This window comes from Balaenoptera borealis, assembly GCF_965194805.1.
Source record: "Balaenoptera borealis genome assembly, chromosome: 16".
Lineage (NCBI taxonomy): Eukaryota > Metazoa > Chordata > Mammalia > Artiodactyla > Balaenopteridae > Balaenoptera > Balaenoptera borealis.
In genome coordinates this window covers 65,566,234-65,587,031 of record NC_138872.1, presented here as the reverse complement: position 1 = coordinate 65,587,031, position 20,798 = coordinate 65,566,234, and the positions used below count along the sequence as shown (strand labels likewise).

At 41.9% G+C, this 20,798-nt stretch overlaps 1 long non-coding RNA gene across 1 annotated transcript in view; it reads right to left on the bottom strand.

Annotated features, from left to right (window-relative positions):
• Positions 1-20,798, bottom strand: part of LOC309614375 — a 96,769-nt gene that overhangs the window by 17,003 nt on the left and 58,968 nt on the right. Inside the window, exon 2 of the long non-coding RNA XR_014236128.1 lies at positions 18,970-19,054. This is a non-coding gene — a long non-coding RNA (uncharacterized lncRNA). The remainder of the gene's footprint in view (positions 1-18,969; positions 19,055-20,798) is intronic.

The window sequence follows — 20,798 nt, the reverse complement described above, 5'->3', positions numbered from 1 at the left end:
CATCACATGGAAAAAAATGTTTTTTCTATTTCTTTAATTTTTTTATCTATATGAGATGATGGATGCTCACTAAACTTATTGTGGTAATTATTTCACAACGTACGCAAGTCAAATCATTATACTGTACACCTTAAACTTATTCAATGCTGTATGTCAATGATATCTCAATAAAACTGTTAGAAAAAAAAGAAAAGAAACAGAAATAAAATACCTCCCCCCAATGCCCATGAACCAGTCAAATTCTCCTAATGATATATTACTCCAGTGAAAGCCAGTACAGGGTATTATGCTGGTGAAGAAAGCCAATTCTGGATCAGAAAGCCTGAAGCTGAATCTCAGCTCTGCAAATTACAAGCTGAGAAACCTTGAGCAAGTTGCTTAAACTCTCTGAGCCTCCATTTCCTCATCTGCAAAATAGGGATAATGCAAAGATTTCCTTCATTGGGTCAGTGTAAAAAAGAGATGAGATATTGTCTGGCACAAAGTAAACTCTCAATGTGTTAGCAATTTCTTAAATCAATTAACAAAGTAATGAGAATAATCTGAATTCAGCTCTGAAGTTGCATCCTACAATTGCTGTTAGGATATGGAGCCAAGAGGCCGAAGAATCAATGATTCATCAGATTGAAAGTGAGGTCTTCTCCAAGGGTTTGCAGAGTATTGAGTACATAAAGGATTTCATAATTGTATAACTTTAGGCATTGGTTAGCTGGTAGGCAAGTAACGTGGCTGTGAGGTGGTGACTGCAGGCAGGGAAGGAGTGCGAGGCTGCCTGGGAGTGACATTACCCTTCACCGAGCTATACTTCTGAATTCCTCTTAGCTCAGTTTTCCTTGCTTCTTGGCAAATCAGACAAAAACAGGGCTTCCCTGGTGGTACAGTGGTTGGGAGTCCACCTCCCAATGCAGGGGACACGGGTTTGAGCCCTGGTCCGGGAAGATCCCACATGCCGTGGAGCGGCTGAGCCCGTGCGCCACAACTACTGAGCCTGCACGCCACAACTACTGAAGCCCATGCGCCTAGAGCCCATGCAGCCAAAAATTTTTTTAAATAAAATAAATAAATTTATTAAAAAAAATCAGACAAAAACATGGCAGTAGCTATCCTCTCTGGATAATTCCCTGGAGCTTTTCTAATTGCTTTGGAGGAAGATACTTAATGTATTACAGTTGCTGCTAAGATGCTGGAAAGTAACACAGTGGACAACCCTTCAGCAGTGCTCACAAGAGTAAACCTCCAACTTGGTGCGAGATGCCTTAGAAGGTTATTACTACATCTTTGCCATGACTTGACATACTAGCGATTATACTGAAGCATTTTACACTCTAGAAAGGCAGATTTCAACATAAAGGAAACACAGGTCTGTGAAATCTCTTTCAATTACCTACTGAAATAGTACAGTTCCCAACTCCCTCACAAATTCAGTTTTCTCTCTGTGAACATGCTTTGTGATTTCTTCTCAGATATTTGGCAAAACAAAACAAAGTTGGTTTCATTCTGGTGGTTATGAGTGTTCCTTATTGTCCTTAGGAACTAATTATAAAAACCTGCAGAAATCACATATTTCCTGGTATTGTAGAAATACAGATATTCATCTGCGGTATGACAGTATGCTTCCTAGGAGTTACTTGGGCTTTCGGGGAGAATTAGAAGTGTGTTCTAGAGTAGCGTTTTTATTTTTAAATTTTTTTCTTCCTGTTTTGTTGAGATATAATTGACATACAGCACTGTATAAGTTTAAGGTGTATGATGTGACTTACATACAGCATGAACTGATAACCACAGTAAGTTTAGTGAACATCCATCTCATAGAGACAAAAAATTAAAGAAATAGAAAAAAATGTTTTCCTTGGGATGAGAACTCAGGATTTACTCTCTTAACTTTCATACATAACACACAGCAATGTTAATTATATTTATCGTGTTGTACCTTACACCCCTAGTGCTTATTTACCTTATAACTGCAAGTTTGAGCCTTTTGACTGCCTTCATCCAATTCCCCCTCCCCCACTCCCACCTCTGGTAACCACAAATCTGATCTCTTTTTCTATGAGTTTGTTTTTGAAGTATAATTGACCCACAACACTATGTTAGTTCCTGTTACACAACATAGTGATTCGATATTTCTATACATTTCAAAATGATCACAATAAGTCTATAGTTACGATCTGTCATCATACAAGGATATTACATAATTATTGACTATATTCCCCACACTGTACATTTCATACCCCTAACTTATTGACTTTGCAACTGGAAGTTTGTACCTCTTAATCTCCCTCACCTATTTCTCTCCTCCAGCCACCCTCCTCCCCTCTGGCAACCACCTGTCTTTTCTCTGTATCTATGACTCTGTTTCCGTTTTATGTTTATTCATGTGTTTTGTTTTTTAGACTCCACATGTAAGTGAAATCATACAGTATTTGTCTTTCTCTGATTTATTTCACTTGACATAATACCCTCTAGGTCCATCCATGTTGTTGCAAATGGCAAGATTTCATTCTTTTTTATGGCTGAGTAATATTCCAGTGTATACATGTATATACACATCTTCCTCAACCATTCATCTTTTGATGGGCACTTAGATTGGTTCCATTAAAGAAGCATTTTTTAAATGGTGGGTTGTAGCACATTAGTGGGTAGTAAATTCAATTTAGTGGGTTGTGAATAGCATTTTTACATATCAGTCTAATCTGATAGAAAAGAGTTTTCCTTTATCATTAAGGACCCTCTTTAGAACTTTAGAACACTTTAACTCCAATCTTCCTACTCTCAACTTTCATATGATTGTTGTCTAGAATTTCCATTTCCCCTCAGTTATCCCCCATTGGGGTCTGTGTGTGTGTGTGTGTGTATGTGTGTATTTTATATATTACATTGTGTATATATGTTGCATTGTATTATATATATTTGTATATAATAGTCAATGCATATATATATAATAGTCAATGCCTATTTAGATTGATCAGCTTCCTCATTCACCATTTTTCTTGCATCCCACTCCCACTCCTTCCTTATGGGTTCAATTTCCTTCTAACCGAAGAACCTCATTTAGTAGTTCTTTCAGTAAACGATGTGTTTGAAAATGTACTTACTCTTGCTCTTGAATGATAATTTCGTGGGGCATATAATTCTAGGTTGAACATTACTTTCCCTTAGGATTAGATGATAATACACTGTTTTCTGGCACATACTACTGCTGATTGGAAGTCTTAGTGTCATTGTTTTTCATTTGTAGGTAATTCTTCCTTCAAGATGGCTTTAAGGCTTCTTCGCTTTTGGCATTCCAAAGTTTCACCATGCGTCTTGATGTGGTTTTGTCCTTATCTATCTAGTTCAAGATTCACGTTTCTTCAACTTTGTAATATTCTCACTCAATATCTCTGTGAATGTTGCCTCTGCCCATTCATTCTATTGTCACCCTCTGAAACTCCTATTAGATTTTTGTTGGACCTTCTCATTCTGTCTCTGTCTCAATGCTTTGCCACATTTCCCATTTCTCTCTCTCTGCTGCATTCTATCGCCCAACTTACTAATTACTCCTCCAGCTGTGTCTGTCTGCTGCTTAACTCACACCCAAAACATGGTTCACGGACCCGCAACATCAGCATCACCTGGGATTTGTTAGCAATGCAAGTTCATGGGCTCCACCTGAGGCCTATGAAGTCAGAATTGAATTAGAGTGGCGCCCAGGAATCCGTGTTTTAACCAACTCTCCAGGTGATTCTGATGCTCACTGAAGTTTGAGAGGGACTGCGTTAGCCCATTCACTAAATTGTTTTCATTTCTACAGGTGGTACTTAGTTCTTTTTCAAACCTGATCTTTTTTTTTTTTTTCCTTATAGCCCTGTTCTTTCAGCAAGGTTTATATTCTTTCAAAAATTTTTTACTAAATCTCTATAATCATCTTAAACATACTTATTTCATAGTTTCAAACTGCCACTCTTGGGGGCCTGGCTTCTCCAGTTAGCTGTATTTACTGACTCCCCGCTTCCTTGCTGGTTTATTTTTATTATGAGCTCATAATCACTGAGGGCCCTAATTCCAGGTCCAAGTTTGCCCAGGTCTGAGGTCATGTCTTTTATCCAGGGGTCAGTAAGCTTTTTTTGGTAAAAAGTCAGATAGTAAATATTTTTTGGCTTTATGGGCCATATAATCTCTGTCCCAGCGACTCAACTCTGCCATTATACACAGAAGCAGCCATAGCCAACTTGTTTTAAAAACATGGGCATGGGGGCTTCCCTGGTGGCGCAGTGGTTGAGAATCTGCCTGCCAATGCAGGGGACACGGGTTCGAGCCCTGGTCCGGGAAGATCCCATATGCCGCGGAGCAAATGGGCCCGTGAGCCACAATTGCTGAGCCTGGGCGTCTGGAGCCTGTGCTCCGCAACAAGAGAGGCCGCGACAGTGAGAGGCCCGTGCACCGCGATGAAGAGTGGCCCCCGCTTGCCACAACTAGAGAAAGCCCTCGCACAGAAACGAAGATCCAACACAGCCATAAATAAATAAATAAATAAATTAATTAATTAAAAAAAACAAAAAACAAAAAACATGGGCATGACTGTTCCAATAAAACTTTATAAAAATAGACAGTGGGCTAGATTTGGTCCACAGGCTATAGTTTGCCCACCCCTGCTCTTATCCTTGAGTGGACATTTTCTAATGTAGCCCCCAGCTTCCCTAATTGCCTCTTCCATCTCTCTCTGGGTATTTCATAAATATTATTGTTTTAAGACCATTTCTTCAACTACCTGATGATACTGAGATCACTTAGGGCACTTGTTAAAAACAGCATCCCAGGCTGTTGCCCTGTAGGTTCTGATTCAGTCCATGTGAGGTGGTAAAAGACGTGAGTATCTTTAGTAAGAACCCCAGGTGATCTAGTGATTCAAAAAGTTTGCGAAACCCACTCTCATGGAAGAGGATGCAAAGAATGAACTTAATGTTATGAGGCTGTACCACTTAGTCTCAGTCCTTACTCACGTGTTGCCACATTGATTATTGCAAATCCCTAAAATCAGAGTCAAGAAGGACCACTCAGCCTCCTAGTGTGTGGTCAGGAGGCAGGGTCTGTGTGACTCATGAACAGCAGCTGCTTCTTGTGGGCTAATCTTTTCAGTGAAATTCTAGAAAGTCCTTCTCCCAGGAAACCACGCCTATTTTTTTTTTTCCTTTTACTAAAGTCCCTTTAATAATAAAGCCATACCGCAGTACATACGTGGAAAAAATGGAATTTCCCCCAACAGCTCAGTGATGACAGTTGAGATAAAGTTCATCCAACTTTTCTTGGTACTTGTTTACCCAAATAATCAGGGAATGAGTAAGTTGCAAAAGCATTTTAGGTATTTGATGAACCTTCCAATGATTTACAGAGTTAAATCACAGCAAAGTTTGCTATGCCACAGACTGTGTTATTGCATAAAGCTTTGATCTCTTTCTTACCATCAATACCCAGAGCTGACATTCATGCTGCCCAGATGCTTCTAACGTGTAGTCAAGGTTGAAGGCTACTGCTCTCCACCACGAGTGGCCCTCAAAGACTGCTCCCCAGCACGAGTGGCCCTCAAAGACTGCTCCCCACCACGAGTGGCCCTCAAAGTGCCACCCCCCAACCAGCAGCATCAGCATCATTGGAGGACGAGTTTGAAATGCTCCACTCCTGTCCTGCTGACTCAGGTACTCTGGGGTTGGGGCCCAGCAATCCGTGTGTTAACAGGCCTTCCAGATAATTCTGATGCAGGCTACCATTTGAGAATTGTTGCACTGTGCCCCCAGTGGATCCCTGCCCCTTTGAAAACTTTGCCACTCTCCTCATTAAGAGGGGAGTGTATTCCCCCTTCTCCTGATCTAGGTGAGCCTGGTGAATTACTCTGACCAATAGAAGGGAACTGAAATGCTGCTGTGCCAGTTCCAGAGTCTAGGTCTCAAGAAGGCTTGAAGCTTCCACTTTTGCCCTCCTGGAATGTTTCTTCCATGATGCAAGGAAGCTGGTCTGGCTGACTGGAGGATGACAGGCTACACGGAGGAGAACTAAAGTGCCCCAGCCAAGCACGGCACCGACATCCCATACACATGCATGAGCCACCCTGGACCTTCTAGTGCAGCCGGGAGACCTTCTCGGGGAGAACGCCATCCTGGCCAAGGAACACCTGCTGAAGGGGGTGCAGAGGAGGCTGGACGCAGAGCCCAGCGTGGAGCCCAGCATGGACATCCTGCAGCTGAGGCCCCTGAATGCAGTGTTCACCATCAAACTACCGAATGAACGCAGCCACATGAATGAGCTGAGGAGAAAGCAGCAGGGGAACCACCCGGATGACCCACAGAATCGTGAAAGATAATCAACTGCTATGATTTTAAGTCACTAAGATTCAGCAGCAGAAGGGACTAAGTTGCGGCTGTGCAATTTACCCCTAAACTTTGCCTTGAAGGGCAATCGGTTAGCCCTTTAAAGCAAAAGTCTCTAGGAAGGCTGGGAATGTGGCTGGTCCTAACTGCCAGGCAGGGTGCTGGGTGCCTGGCTTCGTGGGCACTGCCCTGTGCTGTTGTCACACAGGCCCCGTGCTTCAAAGGGCTTCACGCTTGTTCTAAGGCTCTGCTGTCGCCATCTGGAAATTCGTAATAACTTTGAACAAAGGGCCCTGCAGATTATGTAGCCAGTCCTGCTAAACGCAGCTTCTTCAGTTATTCCTTACAACAATCCTAAGAATTGGGTTTATCAGCTCTCATCACATATTTGGGATACGTTGTGAGCAAATAAAAAGGGGGGCTTTGCAGACAGTCTGGCAAGTTGGCAAAGCATTTTAGGGGTCATATTAAGAAGAATCCCTTTGCTGACAAAACCCAGAGTATATTTAAACAACTACAGGACCAGGCAGCGGGAAGGAAAAGGGCCTGGCCTGGGAAGCTAAGCCCCGAGAAGTCCAAACTCACTATTTATAGTGCTGTGGCCTATTTTGGCCTGCTGGGAGGCCCTGAAAATTGCCCTGAGATCTGGGCCTGGAACTGATGATGGAAACCAGGCACTTTCATTCTGGGATGTGGCTGGAATCATGCTGGGCACAGACAGAGGTCTTTCTGATGAGCTCAAGGACATTTTGAAAAACAGGATTTTCTTTGACAGAGAATTTTTTAAAAATTAAGGAAAACCATCAGGCCATGACCAGGAATATATTCCTAGGGAAGAAAATGCATGGATCACATCAAGTCAATAAAGAGCTAACAATTAGCCAGGCACTGTGCTAAGCGCTTGACATGTACCATCTCATTTATATCCTCACATACAACCCTGAGAGGGTAGCACTATTATTATCCCCATTTTACAGGAAAGGAAATTGAGGCTTGGAAAATTAAGTAATTTAAGGAAGGTCACAGGGTTGGTAAGGCAGGATTCAAACCCACATCACAGCCCTCCATCTGCCCAGGCTGTCACCTACAGCACTGCTTCTCCAACTTTGGCATGCAAGACTCACCTGGGAGTCTCGTGAAGATGCAGATTCTGATTCAGGAGGTCTGGGGTGGGGCCTAAATTCTGCATTTTCAACAAGTTGCCATGTGAAAATAATACCACTGGTCCACGGATCACAATTTGAGGAGCAAGGATGAGTCTTCCTTCTTCTATTTTCAACCTCCTGCAATCTGCTCCCTCAACAGCAGCCTGAGTTATTGGGGTAGTTTCCAATGCTGCATAATAAATGAACCCCAAAATTGGGTGGTTTAAAACAACAACAAGCTCTTATTCCCTCACACAGCTCCTGAGGGTCAGGAAGCCGGGTGTAGCTGAGCTGGGAGGTTGTGGCTCAGGTTCTCTCATGGGGTTACAATCAGCATGGCAGCTGGGCCTGTATTCCCCTGAAGGCTGGACTGGGCTGGAAGAGCTACAGCTAAGATGGCTCACTCATGTGGCTGTTGGCTGGAGGCCTCAGGTTCTTGTCATGTAGGCATCTCTGTAGGGCAGCTCGTGACATGGCCGCAGGCTTCTCCCAGAGTGAGTGATCCAAGAGAGAGACACTAAGACTGCAGTGTCTTTTATAACCTAATCTTGGAAGTGACATACCTTTATATTGTCATATTCTATTGGTCACACATAGCTACTCTGGTACAGTTGTGGGAAGGGACCCCCAGGAACGTGAATACCAGGAGATGGGGGTCACTACTACCACAGTTTCCTGATGAAAAGTGAGTCAGATCATGTCACTCCTCTGCTTCAAACCCCATCATCACTTCTCATCAGAGTCAGCATAAAAATCCAAAGTTCCATCATCCTGATGAGAGCTCACATTTGACTGCATGGGATCTGGTCCCTGACTACTTTCTCACCTCCCTTCCCTCATCCCCAGCTCACTTTAATCAACCGCACTGACCCTCTTGTTGGTCCTCAAATACCTCTAGCATCCTCTTGCTCCTGCAGGCCTTTGCATGTGCTTTTCCTACTGCCTAGAATGAACTTCATTCACATCTCTTCTCAAATAACACCTTTTCAGAGAGGCCTTTCTTGACCAGACCCACCATCTGAAATGGTAGCCTCTGTTATTCTCTAGCCCTTTGGTTTGCTTTATTTTGCTGCACGGTACTTACTTGTAGTAGATAATGTTCAGCTCGGAGTATACTTCTCAGCTCCACTGACGCTGGGCTTGGCCATGTGACCTGCTTTGGCCGACAGAATGTGTGAGGAAGTGGCGTGTGCCAGTTCCCAGCCTCCGCCTTAAGACTCATTGTGTGTGTGCTTTGTTCACCCCTTTGAGAGCTTTTGACCTCCGGTGTAAAAAGAACAAGGCCCTCTTAGCCTGCTGATCTCAGAAGAATGACAGACCCTAGAGCAAAACTAAATAGAACCCAGATGCCTGGAGCCAAGTGTAGCCAAACCCAGCCTAGAGCAGCCCTGGCTGATCTGCAGACATGGGAGTAAGATGTAAATGTATGTTGTAAGCCACTGGGTTTGGGGGTAGTTTGTTAAACAGCATTATTGTGACAATAGCTAACTGATACACTTCTTGACATTATATTACAGATTGATGTATATCTGTTTATAGTCAATGGCAAGAATGCAACCTCCAGGAGGGCAGGGACTTGGTCTTATTCCCTGCAGTATGTCCAGCATCTAGACCAATGCCCACCTTCTGCATAGTAGGTACTCAATAAACACTAGTAAACGAATATCAGTGAGTGAATTGATTCTAACTGTAGATCCTGCTTGCTTAACTTTTATGCCTGACTGTTTTCAAAGTAGTCCAAGAATTTGCAAAGTATTTTTAAAAACTGTCTTGAAAAGGAGTTCTAGGCAGCATGCCCTCCATGAGGAGAATGTGACGCACACTGAGGTGTCTGCATTGTCTCTGTGCCAGATGCCATCCCTCTTCACCTGGGCCACATCTGAAGCCATCCAGAAATGACAGCTAGCCCCTGCCTGAGAACGGAAGTGCTGCTTTAAATGACACTGGTTCACCTGGTCGGGCGGCTGTCCCCAGAGGAAGGCCAGGGAGATGGCTAATGACACACACAAAGGGAGGAAATGCCCCCCACCACCACGTGGAACAGCTGCACCAGGAGACACCCCTCTCTGGAGAGGAGGAAGAGGAAGTCAGCAAAGCTGCAAAGCTGACCAGCAATCTGGGGAAGCCGACACTCACGAGAAAGCAGAAGGAAAAAAGAAGCTGGTCCTTAGAACACTCATTGTCTGGACTTGCTGAGGAAATAAAAACTGACACTAATTCTAAAGTTTTTTTCAGTCCTGCCATCTCGGGGCACTTTGGATTGGGAGTATTCTGAAAGAGAAAATATTTGGCCAAATTCCTACCTGCCAACTACATTAGAAGGGTGTTTCCCTTAAAACACAAATGCTCAGCATAGATCTATGCGTGCTGATGTGGAAAGCTGTCCTGAAGGCTAAATGAAAGGTCAAGATGCAGGCTGTGGAGTGTGAGCCCATATTTATAAAAATATCCCGTATTCATAAAGAGTGCAATACATATACATAAATGTTCGTATATACAATGGAAAAACACTGAAAAGACACACACCAAACTGTCAACAGTGGTTGCATCTGGGAAACAGGTTTAGAGTAGGACAGGACTGGAGATTTCACATTTTACTTTAAACTATTTTAACAATACTTGTTATGTTCTGAATGTTTGTGTCCCTCCAAAATTCATATATTGAAGTCCTAACCCCCAATGTGATGGTATTAGGGGGTGGAGCCTTTGGGAGGTGACCAGGGTTAGATGAGGTCACAAAGGTAGGGTCCTCATGGTAGGATTAGTGCCCTTATAAGAAGAAATCACAGTGCTTGTTTTTCTCTCTGCCACGGGTGGACACGGTGAGAAGGCAGCCAACTGCAAGCCTAGAAGAGGGCTCTCAGCAGACTCCACATCTGCCAGCACCTTGATCTTGGATCGCTCAGCCTCCAGAACTGTGAGAAATAAATGTTTGCTGTTTAAGCCACCCAGTCTGTGATATTCTGTTAGAGCCGCCCGAACTAAGACATTATTTCCATATGGTTTCATTTTTGCTTACAATGAGTATTGGCCTTTTTACAATAAAAATATCAATAAAAGACTTTTTCATACAAAGATGGCCATTTTTTTTCTGTACCGGAGCTGACATGCTGCTCCTTGCAATATTTTCAGAGGTGGTCAGATGTGGTTGTAAAAGGACATCTTGTTTCACACGATGAGTGCCAGTGACAAGGGGCCCTTCTCTGAGAAGCAGACCTCCTCTCACTGGCTCTGAGGTAAGGGTTGGATCATGAGATACTCTGTACTTGTATCCTTGGCACTACGCCTCTGCTTGCCTGTCCTTCTAGTTACATCAGTGTTTGCTTTCTGCAAACATGCTGACTTGACCCATCCAGGAAGGATCCGAGGTCTACAGTGGTACCCAGTTCTGCCAACATCACCACAGTCTTGAGGAGTGTATTTATACCACTTCTTGTCTCCGTCTGTGTTGGCGTTACAGTTACTCTCATACACCAAGCAATCTTTTAAGACACACACAAAATTGACAGAGAAACATTGATCTTTCCAGTTGGTCTTTAAAACCTCGCATTTGTTTAGGAACTTTTCCAAGAGGAAAAGACACTGATATGTCTTTCAATTACATCCACATTAATACCATCCATTTCTGCATCTACAGTTCACAGGACACTTTCCCATGCGTTGCCACTGAAAATCATTTTGATCCTTCTGAGAACCTAGTGAGATAGACTGGGCAGCTATTATTGTGCTCAACTTAAAGAAAAATAATTTAAGATTCTGAGTTTAGTGATTTGTCTTGGACCATTCAACTAGTAGGTAGCAAAGTTGATTCCAGCTCATCAGTGGGCCTAAACCCTGGTGCATGTTAGAGTCACCTGGGTGCTTTAAACAAATGCCCATCTCCTGTTCTCACCATAGTCAGTTGAACAAGAATCTCAGAGAATGAGGCCCTGGGTATTAGAATTTTAAAATAAAATCTTTCCACAGATGACTTTCATACATAGCGAGCTTGAGACCATTGCAATCTGTAGGTATAAATAAGCCATCCTTACGTTACTCACATGTGTTTATTCACCACCAGGTGAAGGCCTCCCTTGTGCTGGAGTTCTACAGTAGAATACTGCACAACAGTAAAAAGGAAGGGGCTGCTGATACACGCAACCACGTGGAAGACCTTCATATGTATCAGGCCAAGTGAGAGAAGTCAGACTCAAAGGTTACACACTTTATGATTCCATTTGTATGCCATTCTGGAAAGGCAGAACCACAGGGGCAGAAAACAGATCATGGGTGTCAGGCCCTGGTGGTGGGAGCAGGGGTTAACTACAAAGGGGCAGCATGAGGGAATTTGGGGGGATGATAAATGTTCTATATCCTGATTAGGGGAGTGGTTAGACTATATGGATTTGTCAAAATTGAGAGACTGTACACTAAAAGGGTAAATTGTAAATTTTACTGTATGTAACATGTATCTTAGTAAGCCTGATTAAAACACACATACACACACACAATGCAATACTACTACACACCTACTAAAATGGCTAAAATTAAAAAGACTGACCATACCAAGATCAATAGTTCAGGACTTGGAACAACGGGAACTCTCATACGTTGCTGGTAGGAATGGCTTTTTCAAAAAAAGGAGAGAGATGGGGTTCTGAGGACATTCAGACCTGGGCTTGAATTCTGGCTCTACCACTTATCATTGTGTGACGTTGGCCAAGTCACTATGGGTTTTTAGGCCTTGGTTGGTTCATCTGCACATGGGATAATAGAAGTATATACCTGCCTACTTTATAGGATAAGCATAAGTCCTAAAGGAGATGTTGCTTGTGAAATGCTTGATGTAGTGCCTGGCACATAGCAATGACCAATAATATTAGATTTGGCTATTTTTAATATTATTATCATTCTTCTTGGTATAGCTGTCTCTGGGCTCCTCCAGGAATGGATGAGCTCTGTGACTACAGTTCTTGGCAAGTAGAAGGCCCTCAACACACGTTTATCAAATGAAAGAATGAACAAATAAAGTCACATGCAATGGAAGGCGTAAGGCCTCTATTTGAGTGTAATGGCAGAAGGGTTGGCACTGGTCATTCTTGGGAGCATTCCACTTCAAGAATTACAGGTCTAATTTCTGAATTCCCAGCCAAAACCAGGACCTCTACATCATTGAGAAGTTTAGGAGTTTTATTCTACTTGTTCAGTGGGACTTGTATAGGTGGCCTTCGCTTCCCTAATGGCTTATAAATATTTCCCACATGTTAGAAAGTGCTCAAAATCAATTTCAAATACGTGGGTTTCACAAATACCTCTGGAATGGCCTAACAAAGAGACCTCTTTAGGATTGAATCTTCTGCTTGGGAAGGTAATGTGGTAGTGGAGATGGACTGAAACTGGATTCATGAGCCAACAAACAACAAGAAGATCCCATAGAGAAGACACATCTTTCCACACGGAGTTCCTGGTAGGGGAGCCCTAGGCCGAGACTGCTCATCAAATCACAAAGGGCATGGCCAGCCCCTCTGAGGCTAGCGAGAAATGGCTGTGCACCATCAAGAGGGGAACTGGTGGTAATTTGATGCAATGCCCCATTTCTAGCATTCCTTTTGCACAATACAATGTCTGACTTTTCCTGGCAAAGGCTGCTCACCTGCCAGCAGATATCAGCAATTGGAAGAGAAATTCCAAATGATGAAAATCTTTTCTGTCCAGCTCTCAGATGAACTAAACGTGCCCAGTATGCCTTCAGCTGATGCTCTCCTTTAAAAACCCTGCTGGGGGACTTCCCTGCTGGTCCAGTGGTTAAGAATCCATCTGCCAATGCAGGGGACATGGGTTCTATCCCTGGTCCAGAAAGATTCCACATGCTGTGGGGCAACTAAGCCCGTGCGCCACAACTACTGAGCCTGAGCTCTAGAGTCTGCATGCCTCAACTACTGAGCCCACGCACTGCAACTACTGAAGCCCACGCGCCTAGAGCCCATGCTCTGCAACAAGAGATGCCAACGCAATGAGGAGCCCACATACGGCAACGAAGAGTAGCCCCCGCTCACCACAACTATAGAAAGCCCGCACGCAGCAACAAAGACCCAGCGCAGCCAAAAAATATATATATATACACAAAATAAAATTTAAAAAATTAAAAATAATTTTAAAAAATTAAAAATTAAAAAATTAAAAAGCCTGCTTGGGGATCATAATTTTTCATAGCAAACTTCATTTCCTCACATTACAAGGCTTGGTGAAGAGGTGGTTCATGAAGGCCAATGATAAAATGAATATACTTTTCTCAAGTGTAACCTCTGGGAAATTAATAAGCACAGCTGTTGAGTTCAAGGATCTTGGTGCATAAGCAACTCCCCAAAGGAGCCGGGGTTAACTACAAGTGGGCAGCATGAGGGAATTTAAAAAATTTTTTAAAAGTCCACGTTTAAGTGCCTGCTTATACCCCTGAGAAGAGCTTATAAAATAGAACAATACAGTTTGCTCTTCTTCGTTTTCAAATGCCCTCATTAGAAAGATCATTTAAGGGATTTGATTATTCACTAAAATATTTATGAAGTGCCTAATATGTGTCAGACAGTGTTCTAGGGGCTGGGGATACAGGATGAACAAGCCAAGCAACTTCTATCCTCCTGGAGCTCACATTCTAGTCAGGGTGACAGGCAGTAGAAAAGTGAATATCCAACACAATGTCAGGTAGTTGGTAAGTGATAAGCAGGACATAAAGCATAGTAAGAGGCTGTGGAGTGATGGGGTGGTGCTATTTTGGAAATGGTGACCAGGAGAGACATCCAAGAAGAACCCTGAATGAGGCAGGAAGGGTATCATGATTGACAGCTGCCAGTGCAAAGAACAAACAGCAAGTGCAAAGGCCCTGAGCCAGGAGCATGCCTGATGTGCCTGAGGAACTACAAGGAGGCCACTAGCTGGCTTTTCTAAAAGATTCCCTATTAAGGAAAACAGAACCACCACTACCACCACCACCACCAACAGCTAATATTTATTTTGGATTTATTATGCACCTGGCACTGTGCTAAACCCCCTCAATGTGGACTAATCATCTGATTCGATCTTCATAAGTAGGAACTATTATTATTGACTCAGCCGCTTTCCTTGGTCTCTCAGCTCCGATAGCCTCTGCAGTCACTTCTCCCGCAGGCTCTTCACACAATGGCAAGGTGGTTGTTGATGGTCTAGCCTCTCAGCAGGCTATCAAGCTCCTCCGTCCCAGCAACTCTTAGGAGAATCCCAGAATGGAGTTTCACTAGGTGTGACTGGCCTTCCACTGCCCATCATGAACTAACCCCTGCAGCCAGAAGAATGTGATATTTGAGTGTCCATGTTACCAAATGAATCACATCCAAGCTGGCTCAGGCCGGAGGGAAGGGGGACACTGCACAACTCTAAACCTTGTATGCTTTGTTTATACCAAGCTGTTTCTCCTTGAGGGTGCCTCATTTACCCCAGGTCAGTTCACTATTGACAAAGGGATAACTGCACAGATTCTCATCGTCCTCTGCAGGATCTCCACTTTTTTTTTTTTTTTCTCTTAAACTTTGCAAAGCCACAAAGGGGGCTGCTGGAGCAACCTTGCACTGTATTGTTCATCAAATAACATTAATGATTGATGGCCATTGTGATTCTCAGTTGTCACAATGCCTGGAGGGAGAGTTGATGTTGGGAGGAGGGGAAAATTGCATGCCACGCTGGTGTCTAGGCAGAGTTAGACAGAATAAAATAAAACAAAGGGCAGAAGGCTTAAAACACCAGGAGCCTATTTAGGCAGAATCAATATTCGGTGGATTTATCTGGTCTCTGCCTCCTAAATCATTAAAGAAATTTCAATCATTATGGCCCATGAGAACCTCATATGAACATCATGAAAGAACAGTCTTCTCCATCAGTTGATACCTACTACATCTAGTATTTCATAAGCAAAAGAGCACCACTAATGTGGTAGTCTGGATTATCACCAAACACACTTCAGAAAGGAGACTGTGAGAGGACCAGATTTCATTCACAATATCCAAATGGATTTTTAAAAACCCCACTCAGTTTTGCATGTTGAAACAATCTGGCTTTCTAACCGTTAACGTAGTATTTTGAAAGAAGAAAGAAGAACATGTCTACTTCTATAGAAGTGCCTAATGTCGAGAAATAACTAACTCTCAGGAACCTATTTACAATGCTAATTATAACATCACAACTCTCAAGAATGGTTTACTACAAATAGCTTTTCATATCAGGTGACATTTCTGTTCATGTGGTCAGTTTTAAAATATTTTATGAAATGTCTGGATGGTTTTATGACATCTGAGGTTGTCAGATTTCTGGATTTTAAAACTTCCTGGCAAGAATATTATTCAGACTTAAAAAAGGAAGAAAGTTCTGACACATGCTACAATATAGGTGAAACTTGAGGATATTTTGCTAAGTGAAATAAGCCAAAAGGTTAAATTCTGTATGATGCCATTTACATGAGGTACTTAGAAGTAGTCAAATTCATAGAGACAGAAAGTAGGAGGGTGATTGCCAGAGGCTGGGACAGGGGGAGTAGGAAGTTAATGGATACAGAGTTTCAGTTTAGAAAGATGGATGGTAGTGATGGTTGCAAAACAATGTAAATGTACTTAATGTCACTGAACTGTGCACTAAAAATTGGTTAAAATAGTAAATTTTATGTTATATATATTTTACTACACACACAAATTTTTATGGGAGACTGTATTTTTCCTTCATAGTGTTTAAGAAAGTACAAGTAAAGGTTTTTGTTAACTTCAAAAAACTTCATGTTAAGTGTAGTAAAAACTAGACCCCTACCAGGTAGAAACTGCTGGCCCTACACCCATAGACCCTAGACTGGTTGGAGCTGGAAAACTGATGATCAAGATTCCTGAAATACCACCCTATCACCTCACCATCTACCAATCAAAAATCGCCCATGAGCTGATTAGGCACCCTGCAACTCTCACCCCTAACACTGTCTTTAAAAACCTTTCCCTAAAAGCCATCAGAGAGTTTGGGTCTTTTGAGGATTAGCTGCCCATTCCCCTTGCTGGCACCCTGCAATAAACACTGTACTTTCCTTCACTACAACCCAGTGCCAGTAGATTGGCTCTGCTGTGCATCTGGTGAGCAGACCTGAGTTTGGTTCAGTAACACTGTCCTTCTAAAAATCCGGAACAAGACAAGGATGCCCACTCTCACCACTTTTATTCAACTTAGTATTAGAAGTCCTAGCCTAAGCAACTAGGCAAGAAAAAGAAATAAAAGACATCCAAATTGGAAAGGAAGAAGTAAAACTGTCACTATATGTGGATGACATAATTTTAAATATAGAAAACCCTAAAGACTCCACCAAAAAACTATTAAAAATAATAAATGAATACAGTAAAGTTACAGGGTACAAAATCAAAATACAAAAATCTACTTCATTTCTGTATGCTAAAAATGAACAAGCAGGAGGAGAAATTAAGAAAGCAATCCCATTTACAATTGCTACAAAAAGAATAAAATACCAAGGAATAAATTTAACCAAGGGATAAAAAACCTGTACAATAAAAACTCTAAGATATTGTTGAAAGAAACTGAAGAATACACAAATAAATGGACAGATATTTCATGCTCATGGATTGGAAGGATTAACACTGTTAAAATGTCCATATTACCTAATGCAATCTACAGATTCAATGCAATCCCTATCAAAATCCCAAGGACATTTTTCACAGAAATAGAATTAAAAGTTCTAAAATTTATATGGAACCACAAAATACCCCAAATAGCCAAAGCAATTCTGAGAAAAAAAAGAACAAAGCTGGAAGTATCACCCTCCCTGATTTCAAGCTATTATATATTACAAAGCTATAGTAATCAAAACAGCATGGTGTTGGCAGAAAAACAGATACACAGATCAATGGAACATAACTGAGAGCCCAGAAATAAAGCCACACATATATGGACAATTAATTTATGACAAAGGAGCAAAGAACATACAATGGAGAAAGGATAGTCTCTTCAATAAATGTTGTTGGGAAAACTGAACAGCCACATGCAAAAAAATGAAAGTAGTTCTGTATCCACCATATACAAAAATCAATTCAAAATGGACTAAAGACTTCAATGAATCTAAGACCTGAAACCATAAAACTCCTAGGAAAAAACATAGGAAGTATGCCCTTTGACATTGGTCTTAGCAATATATTTCTGGATATGTCTCCTCAGGCAAGGGAGACAAAAGAAAAAATAAACAAATGAGACTACATCAAACTAAAAAGCTTTTGCACAGCAAAGGAAACCACCAACAAAACAAAAAGACAACCTACTGGATGAGAGATGGTATTTGCAAATCATATATCTTATAAGGGGTTAATATGGAAAATATATAAAGAACTTATACAACTCAACAAGAACAACAACAGAAACCCTATCAAAAATGGACAGCGGAGCTGAATAGACATTTTTCCAAAGAAGACATATATATGACCAACAGGCACATGAAAAGATGTTCAACATCCTCATTATAATGGCTATTATCAAAAAGTAAAGAAATAATGAGTGTTAGTGAGGGTGTGGAGAAAAGGGAACCCTCATGCAGTGTTGGTGGGAATGTAAACTGGTGCAGCCACTATGGAAAATATCATGGAGATCCCTCAAAAAAATAAGAATAGAACTATCATATGATCCAGCTATTCCACTTCTGGGTATTTATCCAAAGAATATGAAAACACTAATTTGAAAAGATATATACACCCCTATGTTCACTGCAGCATTATTCACAATAGCCAAGATAGGGAAACAACATAAGTGCCCATCAACGGATGAATGGATAAAGAAGATGTAATACACACACACACACACACACACACACACACACAATGGAATATTACTCAGGCACACAAAAAAAGAAATCTTGCCATTTGCAACAGCATAGTTGGACCTTTAGGGTATTACACTAAGTAAAATAAGATGGAGAAAGACAAATACTGTATGATTTCATTCATATGTGGAATATAAAAAACAAACAAACCAAAAGACAAAATAAATGAACAAACCAAACCAAACAAAAACAAACACGTAGATACAGAGAACAGAAAAGTGGTTACCAGAGGGGAAGGGGCTGGGGCAAGGGTAAAATGGGTAAAGGGGATTGACTGTAGGGTGATGGGTGGAAACTAAATTTCTATTGGTGAGCATGCTGTAGTGTATACAGAGACTGAAATATAATGAAACCCATAAAATGGTATAAACTAAAGTTACCTCAATGAAAAGTAAATTTTAAAAAAGGTTGGAGGGTACTTTTAATAATAACTGCATAAGTGTTGGTGGAAATTCTAAATCATTCTTTAAGACCTGTTTTACAGAGAATCTTATTTCTGAGGTCTGGATGTTAGCTATACTATCCTATGTTCCAAATTCATCTAAAGGTTGTCCCCTGGTCTTCCACAGCACAAAAATTCCCCCTCAGACCAAATGCCGTAATTGCACATGACTCTTACCAGATAGGCTCTCCAGAAGGACTGAATGCAGAGTGCTGCTGCCGATTCTGTCAGCAGGAGGGAGAGTGGGATCGCCGGCCGGGGGCTGAAAAGCAATAAAATGGTCATAAGCCCATGAGAATCCATCCTTCAGCCTCAGCAGAGCCTTTGACAACATAATGGCCTCTCTGATTAAGTGCCTCATCTATTCCCATTCTTAGAAAGCAACAATGTCATTTTTCATAGAAAAGTGTAGGCTTGAGTTAGCATTTCTTTGTTTTAAAATCTGGGATGGATTTTTTTGTTTTTAACCAGCATAATCTTTTTTTTTTTTTTATATAAATATATTTTGAGTGAATTAATTTATCTTTCGATAAAGTGTTGCACTTTATTTTTTTTTTTAATTTTTACACTTTATTTATTTATTCTTGGCTGTGTTGGGTCTTCTTTTCTGTGCATGGGCTTTCTCTAGTTGCAGCAGTGGGGGCCACTCTTCATCGCGGTGCGCGGGCCTCTCACTGTCGCGGCCTCTCTTGTTGCAGAGCACAGGCTCCAGACGCGCAGGTTCAGCAATTGTGGCTCACGGGCCTAATTGCTCCGCGGCATGTGGGATCTTCCCAGACCAGGGCTCGAACCCATGTTCTCTGCATTGGCAGGCAGATTTTCAACCACTGCGCCACCAGGGAAACCCAACCAGCATAATCTTAAATCACTGTTAGCCTGCCCTGCTTTGAAGGGCTCAGGTTAGAAAGCTGCCTGTTAGTTCTGAAGGTGCAACATACATGTTATTGATATAAGCCTATGTGGACACAAAGCAAGAGACAAAGCAGAAGCCACATTTATATACTGCATTATGACTGAGATATAATAAAGGGCTCTTTTTCCAACTTTCTATTGAAGGGGAATTAAGTAGTCCATTTCTTTCCTGAAATACTACAATTTATCTCTGATCAGTGTACATTCCAATTTAATGTGGTTTAAATTCAAGAACATTTTAAATAAGTTCTACTACATCTTACTAAGCACTAAAATATCTCAAGAGCAGTGTCTGCTCTTGAGGGATTCTTAGATTATGGTGGATGTCTGATCATAGACACCACATTCAAAAATCATGGCTAAATGCTCTTTTTTTGTTGTTTATTTCCTAAAAGCTGTTTAGAGATACTAACTGCTGACCAGATTTTACAAGTCTGACTTAATTCTGGTTCCTTATGTTTCCCCAAAGCACAGCTACCTCTGAAAAACCAAAAGTCAAGACTTTTCAGATATAGTGCAAAGAAATAAACCTCTGAACGAATGTGGGTCACATGGAGACTGCTCTCAGGGCAGGATCCCCAGAAACGACTTTGCAAGTGAGGGATCCCCAAGAGTCTTGGCCTCCAGACTCTCCCTAATGACAGCCATCATTTGAGTTTACAGTAACCTTATTTTACAGAGAGAGGTTGACTAACCTGTCCAGGGTCGCACAGCTTATAAATGGCCTAGTCAGGATCTGGGCCCAGATCCACCCAATCCCCAAGCCCAGGCTTCCCTCACAATGCTGTGCTGACACCAGACCTCGGCTGGCCCACCACTTGCAGATGCCCAGCCTGACAGACTCCGGAGCTAACTGGTAACAATGCACAATTCTCCAGCATCTGGGGTTTTATTTCCTTCCAAACTCAGACTTAAAAACAACAACAAGAACAACAAAAAACCCCACCCTTGATACAGTATATTTGTGTGAATGAATGAATGCTCTTTTGGATTATTCCAAAATCAAAGAAATCAAAGCCGGGAAGAACCTAAGGGGTTATCAAGACCATTTCTAGCGAGTGCAGTGTTGCCGGGTTCTGGGTCTCCAGTTAGGC